Below are 15,471 nucleotides of genomic sequence, written 5' to 3'. Positions count from 1 at the left end.
AAGAACTTTCCCACTATCCCACTCATTCTGGTACAGAAGAATGTTCTGCTTTGTTTCTTCTATTCTGGGCTATAGTGACTTAGAGGAGGGCCAGCATCCCCTCCCAGATCATGTTATTGGTGCCAAACACAGGCAGCTGCTAACTATTACATTCATTAAACATGTGTTGCACCTCACACCTCACAAGGTTACTCCCAGCTCCTCACCACCACCAGCAAAACAATGTGGGCATCCAGGGACCTAGTGAACTTCAGACTCCAGCTCAATAGAGCCTGCCCAACTGGGAGGCCCACAGCCCATCAGCCAGAAAATGTGCTGGGCTGGGCTGTTACAGGCAGGGGACCAGTGGGAGCCTTCTTCCTTGATTTGAGAGGACACTTCCGAGTTGACTCACTTTAAGAAATAGTTTGTCTAATGGCTTTTAGAAAATCAAAAGGGATGAGACAATTCAAAAGAAGAAAAAATAGATTCTTCTTGGAGATATTGCTTATGATTGACATTTTCCTTTCCTCTGGATTCATTCTTGACTTTGCGTGTCCACGGAGTGACACTCTGCAACCAAACATTGTCACCTGCTGGGCAACTCACCCAGGGCCCCTTGGCTCTGCCTGCAAAATGTCTCTCTCCCCGCCCCCATCCTTGTCTCCCATCCCCCTTCTCCCACTCAGAACCTTTGTTGATGTTGACAGCTCATCCCTGGGCCATCATTCATCCTGCCCATGGCCAACTTTGGAGAAAATAAAAAACCCTGCTCCCCTAATCTCATTAGAAGGGCTGCAAATTGAATTTCGCCCCTCTCAGTGTCCCCTCAGCTGGCTGTCATTAGGAGCAGAGGCTGGGTCTTGGCTGAGACCCAAAGACCAGCTAACTGAATTTGAGATGCTGTGGTCTTGACAGGCCAAGGGAGGTAATTGAAGAGCTGTGGGGCTCCTGGTAACATTTCAGGCTGGTATTACACTGGGGATCTGAAGCCCCCATCTGCATTGGTGTCGGGGGCACTAAAGAGTCACCCGCTGGGCTTCCAGGGGTCGGATTATTGATAAAGAGATCATTCCCAATGGAAGGTGGGGGAGCAATGTGGAGGCGGCATTTGGTTGCAATGTAAAGTGGGTGTCAGAGGTGGGTGGAAAAGGAGACTGGAGCCAGTGAGTGTCAGCAAATCACCCAGAGGTGGAAATAATTTATAGGGAGTGTTGTCTAATGGAAAGAAAAGACTGTGGTGAGACTTACAGATGAACCACAGAATATAAGAGAGAAATACAGAGTCCCAAATTGTGGGTGTTATTTGTATGTTTGCACAAATTTTAATTTTTAATTCCTGCATCATTTTAGCTTTTTGTTGTTGTTGTTTTTCACCTCAACGCTAAACCCCAAGCATTGGGGTCTTTTCTATGATTGAAAAATCATACGTTTGTGAAAACAGAAACATGTATAAACCTATTTCAAAATATTTCACAGAAAAGTGGACTTTAATGCTAGTTTGTGTGGATGACAGAGACTGCTTTAGATTTCTGAGGTTTCTTTAGTTCCAAGGTCCATTGTAAGTATCTCAAGGAGGTTGAACATTCAGGGAGACGATGTTATTTATTAACCACCTACTACATCCCAGACATGGTGTCAAGCCTGTTAGGAACATCATATCACTCAGTCTTCATGGCAACAGAACATGATGTGTATTGCTATTAGCATCCTCCTGCCCTAGTTTCCCAGTTGCTGAAGCAACTGCCATACAATGGGTTGGCTTAACAGCAGGTATTTATTGGCTCATGGTTTCAGAAGCTAAAAGGCTTGCTTCCTCCCAGGGTTCATATCTTCTAATTGGCCAGTGATCTTTGGAGTTCCTTGGCTTTTCCTCATCTGGCTATGCACATGGCGACTTCTTCTCCATTCTCTTCTGGGTTCTGTTGATTTCCAGCTTCTGGCTGCTCCCCGCAGCTTCTCCTTCTGTGCCCAATTTCCTTTGCTTGTAAGGACTTCATCCATATTGGAGTAAGGCCCTCCATCATTCGGTTTGGGCAACCTCAACTAATAACATCTTCAAAGGTCCTATTACAAATGGGTTCACACCCCCAGAACCAGGAGTTGGGACCTGAACGTGACTTTTGTGGGGGTCATGATTCCATTCCCAACACCTACTTTATTGATGAGGAGCCTGAGGCTCAAATAGATTGGTCAGTCTCTTGCGCAAGGGCCAATAAGTGTTGGGGCTGGGATTTCAGCCCTGACTCCACCACTGCTGGAAGCCTCCCTGAGTTAGGATAGGGGTGGTTCTCTCACCATCTGTCATTTCCCAAAAAAACCCACCATGATGGACTGTGTTAGTCCTAGGCAGTGTGCTTGGAAACACAGGCTATGGGGCCAGACAGGCTCAAGTGGCCTCCTGGTTCCGCTGCGTACTAGCTGTGTGACCTGGGACAAGTTTCCAAATCTCTCTGTGCTCCTCCTGGATAATAACATAAAGCCTCATAGCTTTACTGCAAGGATTACATGAGTTAATGCATATCTAGAATGCATTGCACAGTGCCTGGCACATCATTAGGTGCACACTACACAAGATTAGCTGCAATTATTATGGTAGTAGCACAGTGAAGACTGACCATTCACATACATACCTAACGGCCTAAATTTGAGAGGCTGACATGGAAATGTTTAAGCCACAACATCATCAGGCCCCTATTTTCCTTGCCTGACATTCTTACATGCAGGGTCAGGACACCTCATGTTTATATTTATGGAACTTACTCATAGATGCAATTTCTAGTGAAAAATAGAGGCTGAACTTCAAGACTTTTCCTATGTTGATTATATTCATGGTTTTTTCCTCCAGCCTGCATCCTATAATGTTGGTCCAGGTAAAAGTTGTAGTGCAGGCCTTCCCATACCCATTATTATCAGGTGCTCACAAAGCACCTCCTTTAATGCCCACTTTTATGTATTTTCTTGTGGTAGGTGTTATTCCCTTTTTTCAGATGAGAAAAGTACATCTACTTTATGTTTCCCACACTCCATCCTGCCTACAGCATTCTTTGCAGCCTTAGGGTATATCTAAAATGGCACAGACTATTGAAGAATGGATTTTGTTATATTTGATGAGAATGATGTAGATAACTAAAGGCCTCCATATCTGTCACTGTATGTCCCAAGGGGGCTTGGGTTTCAGTTTCAGTGAACATGTATTGAACACTTACTGTATACCCAGCTCTGGTTTGACAGACTTTTCCATATCCTCTCATTTAAATCATCCATCAGTTCTATGAAGGAAGCCCTTAAGTGATTTCTACTTTGCAGACAGAAAGGCAGTTTCAAAAAAGTTGAGTTTTCTGGGATTACATAGTTACTCTGTGGCAGATCTGGGATTTGAACCAGGCCTCACTGGCTAACTCCATCTCCGGGAAGCTTTCATCACACAACATGGCCCTCACAATCTGAAGACCCTCCATTCGGTTGCCATCCCTGGCTTAGTGAAAATTCTTAATTTGTGGATGAAGAAACAGCCACAAAGATTACACAGGCAGTTTGCCCTGTGTGAAGCAGGACTGTGTTCAAATTCTTAGTCTAGTCCTGTCACATGGCTCCCCTCACCTCAACTACCAGCCCCCACAACCTTGTTCGTTTTGGGCCTGACCAGCTTGGGATTTTTGGCAGCCTGAAGTTGTCAAGTCAATTTCTCCTGTGCAGAAAGAGCTCCCTTTAGTGCTGGCTCCTTTTCTTAATCAGGTCCTGGAAGAGTTCATGGGTGGATTCACACTCCACAGTGGTTTCGCAGCTGTGAATCATAGCCTGATAGAGATTAGGGAGTTACCCACTTTCCAGGAGCTGAAATGTCTGTGGGGAGGAAATGGCAAGGCTAACAGGTAACCCCATGGCCCTCTGGATGGCATCCAAAAGCCTGGACACCACCTTACTGTTGACCCAGGTACTTATAAATCAGCCTCCCCTTGATTTGAGTTTTCTGAGGGAACTGTGAAGACTTAACTCCTTGTGTTTAAAAATTGTTGCGAAATCTCAGAGAGGGGCGGTCCAGCTGCTATGTGTCCATACCAGCGTAACTGTAAACCCACGTTAAGACTATTTTCCTTATGGCTGGGAAATAGAAACTGTTCAAGTGAGAAGGGACTTTTGAAAGAATGTGGCCCAACCTCCTCACTTGATAGAAAGTTGGAGCCTGGGGGTGGGGATGGGGGGTTAAGTCAGAGAGCAGGTCTGTGGCAAAGCTGAGCCCATACTGCTGAGCTTAATGATTATGGGCTCAAGAGTCAGCCTGCTTGAGTCCAAATTCCTAGTCTTCACTTAATAGCTGTGTGATATTAGCTGTGTGATATTAGTTAATCTCCCCTGGACTTTGGTCTTCCTATCTATATTTGGAAGCAATCATTATCTATGGTGGATTAGAGATGGCTGAAAGTCTTTGATATTTTTCCCATCAAGAGGCGCCACCTATTTTCCCCTCCCCTGAAATCTAAGCTGGCTTATGACTACTTTGATCAATAAAGTCTGCTGAAGAGTTGCTGTGCCAGTTCCAGGCCTAGTCTTTAAGCGGACAGTCAGCTTCCGCCATGTTCTCTTGGAGCCCGGAGCTGCCACAAAGGAGCTCTGACTACCCTGAGGCTGCCATGCCGGGAGGATGCCCAAGCCAGCCACCTGAAGAGGTCGAGTACTGGGGAGGAAGAGAGAGGCCCAGCCAGTGTCTGGCTGTATCAGCCCCCACACCTTTGAGTCCTCTCAGCTGAGGCCCCAGAGATGAACCATTGGAGCAGAGATGAACTATCACCATTGTTCCTTGTGTAAATTCCAAACCCCTGGAATCACAAGATCTAACAAAAAATTGTTTTGAGCCACTAAGAGTAGTTATTTATATAGCAATAGATAACCAGAACAGTGTTCCCAGAGGGCTGGGAGGATTAAACAAGTTGATATACCTGTAAGATGCTTATGACAGTGCCTGGTACAGTTTCAGTATCCAATAAATTTAAGTGGTTATTCTCTCAGCAAACACTTATTAAATTCCAAATGGTTTTACACCCTATACTAGCTGGGAGGGATGCAGGGATGAACATGACCCAAACAACAGCCCGGCCCTTGTGAAAATTAAGAGTAAGTAGAATATGGTCACGCAATTTGCTGTTGAGTAAGGAGTATATTTCCTGCCACTCTGAGCCTCCACATCGTGTCTCTGTGTCTGGGAGTAGAAGTCTCTAGCCTCTTGCTGCAGTGGAACGTGGAAAGCCTGCAGGTCTCTGGGCAGGAGGGGTTAAGCCCATGCACGTTGTCCCATCGCTGATGAAAATTCAGCTGCTATCGATTCCAGCAAGCACTGATGCCCTTCCCGGGTCAGAAGAGAAACCCAAACCATTGTTGAGTAAATACAGTATTCTGCTCACTACATCAATTATGCTGACCCCAGGGGCTCTTGGAGTCCCCTGCTCCCCCATTTGCAATGACAGCTGCCATGCTAATGAATCCACATTGACATGATAATTAAACCATTACACAAAGTGGGGTTTCCCAGGCGCCGCAGCTTTAGCTGGGGAGCTGGGGGCGGCTACTGGCTGGATGGGCATGGCGGTTGTTCCAGGGCCATGGGGTGACATGCAGTGCCTGGTTCATTCCCAGACTCGCCCCTCTGGGGCAGCTGGGCTAGGGGTGCTGCAGCTGCTGCCTCTGGCGCTGGAGGCTGGGGTGAGGCAGGAAGGGCCGGGGGAAGCTGCCCTATTGCCGTCCTGCCCCGGTTCTTTCTTGATCTTTGAAAATCCTTAATTGGATGAAGCCTGACAGGATCCCCTCCCCACCTTTTTTGTTGGAGGGAGTAGAGTTCTGGGTCAACTCCCACTGGTCTAGACCTTCCTCTCTGGAAGGCTTAGTGACAGCCAAGTGAGTATTCAGCAAATGGGGATGACAAAAGCCAAGGAGCCTGCCCTTTCTGATGCTGAGGGAGGAGCAGTCACCTGACTTTCCTCCCTCCTTACTAACCCTGGGGAAAATGACTCTTTCTGTAAGGAGAAGGTCACAAATTGCAGAAAACTCCCAGCTTCTTGATGCAACCTCACATTTTACCATGGACTATTCATATTCCAACCAATCACAATCCCCTCTACAAGAGCACAGATTTGGGATCAGGTGGACTGGGTTCATATCTTGACTCTTTAACTTATTAACTGTGTGATCTTGGGTAAATCAAACGGCCTTTCTGAGCCTCCATTCCTCAACCATAAAATGGGCTCATAACAACTGCGTCGCTGTACTGTGCATGGGATTAAACAAGGCAGTTCATGTAACAAGTCTAAGACAGCATTTTACATAAATAATCAATGATGAACCTTACTCACCAAACTAAGTTTCTCCATAAAGATGAGTCCCATCCCTTAGTCAATTGAATGGGAATCTAGCAGGCACAGCTAGGCACTTCAAGAAGCACCTCTAGACAAAGTGAGCATTCCCTGACAACCTCTTGCAGGGTATAAAGAAGAACAGAAATTTACCAAGTAGAGGCAATAGGAAGAGGCAAAAAAGAACTGTCTGCTTAGGACTACTAGACATCACACCATGAATAGTGACTAATCAAACATCCATCTATCCATACATGTCTATCCAATAATCCATCCATCCATCCTCATACAAACATAAACACATATATGAGGGGCTTGTGATATTCTGGGTACAGTGCTGGGGATACAGAGATTTACCTTAATCCTAAGACAATTCAGGCTGAGTTGTGATTTATAGGAATCAAAGGGACCTTAAGCATGTAATTTTATAAGAGAACTACAGAGTAAGTGATAACCTGGCCAAGTACATGCTCAGATGGACATGCTCAGAAGCAGGAGTGTTGTCCAGTGGGCAGGTAAAGGCACCCCCCCCCCAATGTTGGATTCAAAACTGATGATTCTAAAGTTACGTATATATTTAGCAGAAAAAGTGTCATGATTGATTGGTAATGTCTGCCATGGGCACAGGGGTGAAGAAATGTCACTCTTCATGCCAGGTATTTGTCATCTCAGGTCTAAGCAAAGTCTAAGACACCTTGCAATTCTGAAATCATGATTTGTTTTTAATTATATAGGATGATTCAGTAGTGTTCTCCTCCTGCTTGAAGGAACTGGTATTGCTATTTGCTTCAGGAATCAGAGTCCTGCTTCTTTTACTATCCCTACTTCAAACTTATTAAGTTACCTTGAGTAAAACCAGTCAAGCTCACAAAATCTGTGCTGTCATGCAAAAGAAATTTGGCTGCCTATTTGGACTGATTTTTAAAAAATCAATTTAATTAGTCAAAGTAGTCAAAAAGTCCAACTTGTTGATTTGTTCAACAATCATCTACCAAGCATCTACCATGGCAAAAGCTCTGGAATAGAGTAATAAATAATACACAGCCTCCCTAGGTGGGCAGTGTCTAGTGTTTGCATATTTTGGAGGTTGGGGGTGGTAGAAAAAGTAAGAAACACCTGTAGATATACTCTTATTTCACCTATTTAGAAGGCACAATAGCCAGTGAAATTAAATTTGGTGTGGCTTAAGTGTTCTTTGGAGGGAAGCCTGAGCATGGTGTTTTTATTGCTATGTTGTGGGAGCTGATGTGGTTCCGGGGATTGAGCTAGCAGTTTGAAATTGAGCACTTGGGATTTTTAATCCCCCTTCTTCTTGGGCTGCCTGGAGAAGGCTGCCCCGAGCCTGAGATTGTCTAGGCAGAGGCTGTATGATGAAAGGCTGGGAGATGTGACTACAAGAACCTTTGGACACCATGATGTTAAGATTCCTTCCATTTTTGCCAGGGTGGCCTGTTCACATCCTTTAAAAGGTGAGAAGGAACATGACTGGGAAAAAACCTATTCAGTGTTCTTTGCACTAGACCCTGGGCAGCCAAAGTGTGGTTCCTAGACCAGCAGCGTCAGCATCCCCTGGGAGCTTGTTAGAGATGCAGAATCTCAGGTCCAATCCTAGACCTGTCAAAGCAGAAATTGAAATTTAACCAGAGCTCCACAAACTGCCGTGTGCACAGGAGTCACCTGGGGTTCTGGTTAAGTTTCAAAAATGTCATTCATGTTCTCCACTCTCTATCTCTTTCTAAACTTTCCTAAGTGCTCTCTATAATTAGGCTCTACCCTCTGTTTCTAGGCTTGCAGCCAGATGTATGTATGCCCTCTTGTCCCACTCTACTATTCTGTTTCTTTGGCATCAGAGGCTTCCATTGTCACAACCCAGTGAACCTGCCCCCCATCCCTCCCTAAGTGATACTGAAGACACTGTATTTACACTACTTCATTATCATATCAATTGACTCCATTCCCTTTGCATTCTCACCGTAGGTTTTCTAATAGAAAAAGGGCAAAGAGAAATCCATTCTACCCATGGGGGAGTGGGAGATGGGGCTGGGGAGAGAGAAAGGGAGAGAAGAACTTGAACTATGTGGATGAAAGGCAGGGAGAAGGAGAAGCCAGTAAAGCTAGAAAAAGAAGGTGGTATTGATCTGGATCTTGAAGAATATGCAGTAGTTATTCTTGTTTTTTTTTGTTTTGTTTTGTTTGGTTGGTTTTTTTTTTTGATCCCTGCACATTTATTTCCACAGGTTCTTGAAAAAAGAGCACAATTCAGAATAAAAGTGCACCATCACACTTAAAAGCAAAATTACACAGGAAATAAAAGCTGCTCCCTTACCCCTTTCACAGAAGAGAAACCTCAGCAAGGAATTTTCTGTTGTCTGACAGCTTTACAATTATTCATGCCTCCTCTTCCTTATATGTTCATCACTCCTCTCATTTTCTTCAACTTCCCTAACTGAAATTTGCCTTCACAAATTGTGTGTCTATGTGTGTGTAAACAAAAGGCTCATTTTATCTACCTGATAAAGGAGCTGGGACAATGATTTGGAAAAAAAAAGTCATCCCAACATGATGGAGAAGTCAAGCCTAGGAGGCTTCACAGTCAGGCTTTCTCTTCAAAAGCCTTGCATTCTAAAAATGTCACTTTGGGTTCCTGAAATCTGAAATCAAGTGGGCTTATGGCCTTGTGTTCACTCCTGTACTGAACTGCATGCAGCCCAGTTTCAGGTCTGGAAGGGGTGAGGCCCAGTAGAAGTGAAAAAGCGGGAATATGTGCACCTCGTTCCCATCTCTTGGGTGAGTGCTTGCCCCAGAGAGGAGACTACAGGTCCACGGTCTCCGGACGTGCAGTTCACTTCAGCCTGAGTTGCTGGACTGGGAGAGGGAGAACAATCACAAGTCTGTGCTGGACACCTGACTCTTCAGCCACGTAGCTTCTTCTACCTCCATCACTAGATATTAGGAACTTTCAGTGTCCAAAATTGATCCCTGTTCCCAGGATCCCCACCACAGGCCTCAAGAGCCCCTACTAAGGTACTTAGCTGATGCTCCATTCCAATCTCTTGCCACTTTCCTAGTTCCACTGCCCTTCCTGGCATCTGGGTGGGCAGTCGCTATTATGGCTCCCTTCAGAGACTTAATCCCTAGAGAGAGCTTCTGAAGAGCTCTAGAAGTCACCATGCTCAGGTGTCATGCGAAGCCTTTGTATACAAAACCGTGGTTGGGTCTGACATACACACATGCTGCTCTCAGCTTCAAAGTCCTGCCAATATAAACCCTTTGGCTCCTTTGCCCCAGATGTGTTGTTCCCTCAGAGCCCGCAAGTGCCTTGCTAGGTGGAACATCATGGCCGTCATACCACACATGGCCTGCTTTAAGATGGAGGAAGCTGAGGCTGCTGTCAGGTCCCTGCTGAATCATGTGGTGGGGCCTATGAAGTTCTTGTGGAAGGGGCTAGGGCCCTGTGGGGCCATGTTAGGCAGATGCCTTTACAGCTCTCCGAGCCTGATGCTCCTGTTTTACTTTCTCCCTCTGGTACTGTTCCCTCTGAATCAACTGTACCCACTCCTGGTTCCACTGCTGCAGTTTCTGCTTGTCATTGGTGATGTCCTCTGCTTCGTTGGCGGGGAGCTTCTCCTTGACAAGCTGGGTAGTCAGAGTCAAAAGGCTTCTTGACTCAACCTTGCCCAGAGCCTGTAGCTTAGAATGTAAGGCCTTAAATTGTTTCAGGTATTGGGGAAGTTTAGACTGTTCTGTGTCTTCTATGTCTGACTGCTCCACCAGTTCTTCTGAACCCTGTTTGTCTTCACTTCTTTGGGACTGTTCCTCTGAAGACACATTGGCTGCAGAAATCAGAGCCTGCAGCACTCTGTCCAGCATAGCCAGCACTTCTTGATACAGCTTTATGTCTTCTGGGGAGGCCGCCACTTTCTCCATCACTTGAAGGGTTCTGTCAAGATACCCTGGTTTCCACATCAGAGGCATTTTGTGGTATATTGCCCACAGCCCTTGAAACAACTCCACCTTCCTAAGAAGTGCAAAGCCATACAGCTGGGAACTCAAACCCATAGTGTTCTCTTGTTTTAGGCCTGGGAGCTGTAGGGATACACCAAAATTCTTCTCTTCCCAACCAAAGTCTGTCTTCTTTGCCAGGCAATGGTATAAAACAGAGAGAGAGACAAGTTGAGTGGAAGGCACTTCAAAGGCTTCTTGCGTCATGATCTCAAAAACCACAGATAATGCATCTTCATAGTTTTCTTTTTAAATGAAATAATCCATCAGTAAATTGAATGTAAAGTTATCTGGAAAAATTCCATATTGAACCTTATTTACAAAGGTATATGAGGTTTTGTCTTGTGCACTGTATTTTAGACACTGCCTAATCCAGGTGGGGATCGTCCGTCTCTCAGGTACCAGCAGTTGGGGCTGTGTTGAAATTTGTAAAGGTAATACTCTTCTGGATCTCTATCTTCTTGAGATGAGATGTTTGCAAACCATGATATTGTCAAAGAAGTAATAGCCAACTTTCTTTCATATGTTTTATCCATTAAAGATGCTAGATCAGCCTATATCAGGCACTGTCATCATCCTTAATTTATAGGATAGGAATCAAGGCTAAGTGGCATAGCTGACAGCTGGCAGAGCTAAGATTCAAACCCAGATCTGTCTTCCTCCAAGATGATGATTCTGCATCATATAAGGTAGCAATGTTCTTTTCTCTTGCTTCCCATTTGTGGCTGTCCACACACGCTGCAGAAAGCAGGCATCTTTTACCTGCCAGGGAGAGCTGAGGCTGAGCCACTTTCCACGCCAGCAGCATTCCGTGCCATACTATTGGGGCTCCCATCTTGGAACATCCAGTAGTTATTCTTGAACAGTGAGATTATTGTTTTTTCCCCTTGTTGTTTCTCTGTTTTCTACCATTCATTTGACAGATATTCATTAAGGTTCCAGCTCTGCATCAGGCCCTCTTCTGGCTGCTGAGAATACCAAGCGAAGAAAGCCACACCTGAAGTCTAGGGCAAGTAGGGGAAGGCTGACCACCAAGCAGGGAAAGGCTGAGCAGAGGCACTGGCCATCTGTTGGCATGGCAAACCTGCCATACTCCATAACTGGACTGGGGCATCTCCCCTCACTAACTGTGGCATTGGGATACCTGAATTCTAAAGATACCAGATGTACAAAAACTCACTCTGTTCCGGAGATGAAATGACCCTAGGTCCTCTGCTTTACAGATATTTTCCTTCGGATTAATTTAATGAGCCTCATGCAGTCCTGGATGTTCTACAGCGACTATCACCTTCAACTGTTAGGATACTGTGAAATAGGCAGCATCATGAGGCGAAGACGGGGGCCCTGGGAGATTACATAGTGTGTGATCTGCTGAGCCAGGCTTTGAACCCAGGTCTTTTCTTGGCAAAGCTTGAGCTCCCAACCACATAGGGAAGAGAAGACTAAAGAACAGCTGGCGACTAGATAACACAGATTGGACAGCTCTGCTCTGAGTTAAATTTCTATAACTGGATTGAATTTGAAACATAAATGCTTTGCTACTTCTAAAGGGGAAAAGCACATGAACTCCTTCCCTCATAGTAAGCACCCAATAAACATTGGCTGGAATGAACAGAAGCTAGGGACAGCTGGGATATGGAAGGACTCATCCAAGCTCTGGGGCCCCAAGAACAGAGACCCCCACACTTGAGGCTATCAGGAGTACTCTGCTGAGACTTGGTATATTCCTCCCTCCCTGTTCTGTGATATCCTGGGGACTGTCAAATAAATGACAAGACTCATTTTACAAGTAGACCAGAAGTCTGCAGTGGCGAGTCAGAGCTGATTGCCTATCTTATCTCAAGTCATCAGTCTCTCATTCAGGCTTCCACAAACAACCCTCAGTCCTGGGCTTTGGGAGCCGAGATTTGCACAAGGGCCTGATGGACTGGGCATTTCCCAGGACCATGGTCAATCATGAGCTGTAGAGAATGAGAAACACACCACAGTGGCCCAGGAGTGAACATGGTCCCTTGCTGAGGGGAGCTTGGTGAGCTGAGGCCATGAGGTTGGATTAGCAGGAAGGTTCTGGGTATGGAGAACCCTGAATTAGCTTCACTTGCAAAGAATGAGAAGTATGAGTCCCACAAAGATTGCTTTGGAATCTTCCAGGCTGTAAAGCTGTCCACCTCCCCTCCAGCCTGTCAGAGCAGCTGTCATCCTCAGCCTTTGCTGCCCCACGTGAAGCAATGGATTTCTCCCTGGATCTTGTCTAATCCAACTGGGCTGGAAACCACAGGAGGTGATTGACTGAGATTCAGTCATTCTCTAGATTCTGAGAGTGATGGTGACAATGACAATGATCATATACTGAGAGTACAGGTAGATAGGATGTGATTTGTATCTGCAATGTGCTAAGTTTTGTGTTAAACGCTATGCATGCTTTATCTCATTTAATCTTGATAACCCTTATTTTATGGATAAAATATGTTCTCTATGTTCAGAGAGACCGAATAACTTTCCCAAGTTCATACAGTTACTAAGTGATAGAGCTGAGATTTGAACCTTAGTGTGTTTGATTTTAGAGTTTCTTACTGCATGGTACACCCTCTTGTTTAGGACAGGAAATCACCTTTTCTCACAGAACCAAATCATAGAACCTTCGAGGATTGGCTCCAGAGCAGATTTCCCTGAGAGGAGGGCCGAGCCCCCACCTTTTATCCCGCTCTCATCTTCCCTTTGATGCTTTCTGTCACCAATGTGGTGCTTAGCGCCAATGACATGGATGGAACTTTAAAGAAGTTAGATGAAGGAAGTAAAAATTAGATGAAGGAAGAAACAAGTACAAAACAAGTACAGAATGTAAGAAACATAGAATCAGCCAAGTTTGTTTAGAGCCATACAGTTTTCTGATCTTAACAGAATAAGTTCTTCATACCAAGGAATCAAGTGAATGTCAAGGGCAGTGCTCCAGGGCCCCCACTTTCACTAAAATGAGAGATTTTGAAATGTAGCAAAATTTTGCAGTTGTGATTGTAGGTTTTGGGACCAGGTGTTCCCAAGTTTCAAACCTGACTCCAGAACTTCCTAGTTCTCTGATCTTGAATGGAGAACCTCAGCCTTGCTGAGCCATGGTGTTCTCATATGTAAAAGGGGATAACAGTAATCCCTGCTTTGCTGGGTTATTGGAGGATTAAATGAGACAATGTGCATGAAGCACCTTGTGAGATGTCTGGCTAAGTATCACTGGCTAAGTCACAAATGGGGTCTGCTACCTATTTGCTCAACAAATATTAGGCACCCTCTATTTTATATATTGGACTTCAGCATAAGATTTCATATTAACCATCTTCTTTTAAGCTCCTCAGTAGGTTTTCTGTTTTGTTTTTCATATAGTTGTTACATGTTTCTTATAAAGCTTTTTACTAGGCTTTTGAAGTTTTGGGTTGATATTTTGAATTGGAGCTTTCTGTTATAACTTCTTTAAAACTTTTTATCATGAAATATTTCAATTACTAAATAAGTTTAAAAGTCAACTTTTAGTCCAAACTAAATTGGTTAACTCCAGCCCTTTCTCCATGTGGAACACATCTGCTATACAAAATGTTCCCTTGGTATCAAACCAAGTATGGTGGCTTGGAGCTTTGTACCCCAGAAAAATATGTTCTTAATCTTAATCCATTCCTGTGGGTGTGAACCTATTGTAAATAGGACTTTTTATGAGGTTATTTCAGTTAAGGTGTGGCCCAACTGAATCAGGATGGGTCTTAACCCTATACTGAAGCCTTATAGGGAAGGCCACAGAGAGAAAGAGCCACCAGAATAAGCTAGAAATCATTGGAACCTGGAGACCCAATAGAGCCCACCATATACACTGCCATGCGCCAGAAAAGCCAAGGGCCAAAGACCTCCAGCAGTCAGCCCAGAACACCACAGTTTTCTGGGAGAAAGTGTCACCTTGATGACACCTTGATTTTGAACTCCTCCTAGATTCACAACCATGAGGAAATAATTTCCCATTATTTAAACCAACCCATTGCATGGTATTTGCTTTAGCAGCTAGGAAACCTAAAACACCAAGGGAGTCATCCCCTCTCTGTAATTGACTGAGGGGCAGTCCCTCCATTTCACTGTCCAGGAGACGTGGGTTCCCTGTTACAGTGATGAGAACTGTGGTGTCTGACACCCTAAAATTCCTTACCTGCCAATGAAGACCTTATGCAACCCACACACACATACCCATGACAAGTACACAAACTCGTAATGTGCTAATCACTGCCCTGTTATGCTTCATTTTAAACACAGTAATATATTTTAATATCAATGCTGGATAGTTTTCCATTTTAGGATGTACTAACATTTATTTAGATAATAATATACTATTTTTTTCTGATTTATTTGTCATTAAATCTACACAGTGCTTATAAACATGCTTGAGGTACACCTTTTAGCCATTTTCTGATTATTTTTAAGATAAATTCATATTGCAGTACCAAAATGTTTGCAAATTTTAAAGGTTTTTAATACTGACATTACTATCCTTCCAAAAAATTGAACAACTTATATTTCCACATCTTGTAATCTAACCTAATCTTTGCAAAGTTAAGATTTATGTCTCATGATTTCGGTTTGAATTTCTTTGGTTCTAGTGACAAATAAATATTTTTTTCCTTGGTTTATAGGTCATTTATCTGCATTTTTCTTGAAAAGTGCTGTTGTATCTGTCCCTTTTGTATGGAATATTGTTCTTTATTGTATTGGTTTATAAGGGCTTTTAATAAACAAATGAGTAAAAATCCTTTCCTGTTTTATTTTGCAAATGTGTCTTTTCTCAGTTTGTCACTTGCATTTTAATTTTGTTTAAAATGTTTTCCTTATTTACTAAAATATTTTACATATTTCAGTCTCTACTGATTTGAGATGTCATCAGTTTATCATTTTTCCACTGTATGGTTTTCCATTGTATTAATATACCAAAATTTATTTTTTCATTTTTAGTTTTCATTTTCATTTAGTTTGGTTGGCTTAAATAACAGGAATTTATCTTCTCACAGTTTTGGAGGCTATAAGTCCAAAATCGAGGTATCACCAAGCCATGCTTTCTCCCAGAGTCTGTAACATTCTGGATCACTTGCTGCAATCCTTGGCATTCATTGGCTTATAA

At 43.9% G+C, this 15,471-nt stretch overlaps 1 pseudogene; it reads right to left on the bottom strand.

Moving 5' to 3' along the window:
• Positions 1-9,791: 9,791 nt before the first annotated feature.
• On the bottom strand, positions 9,792-11,163 carry LOC119535109 (annotated as a pseudogene).
• Between the last annotated feature and the right edge of the window lie 4,308 nt (positions 11,164-15,471).

Source organism: Choloepus didactylus, chromosome 5, assembly GCF_015220235.1.
Source record: "Choloepus didactylus isolate mChoDid1 chromosome 5, mChoDid1.pri, whole genome shotgun sequence".
In the NCBI taxonomy this organism is placed as follows: Eukaryota; Metazoa; Chordata; class Mammalia; order Pilosa; family Megalonychidae; genus Choloepus; species Choloepus didactylus.
The sequence above is the reverse complement of the archived record's forward strand: the minus strand, read 5'-3'. Positions and strand labels throughout refer to the sequence as shown.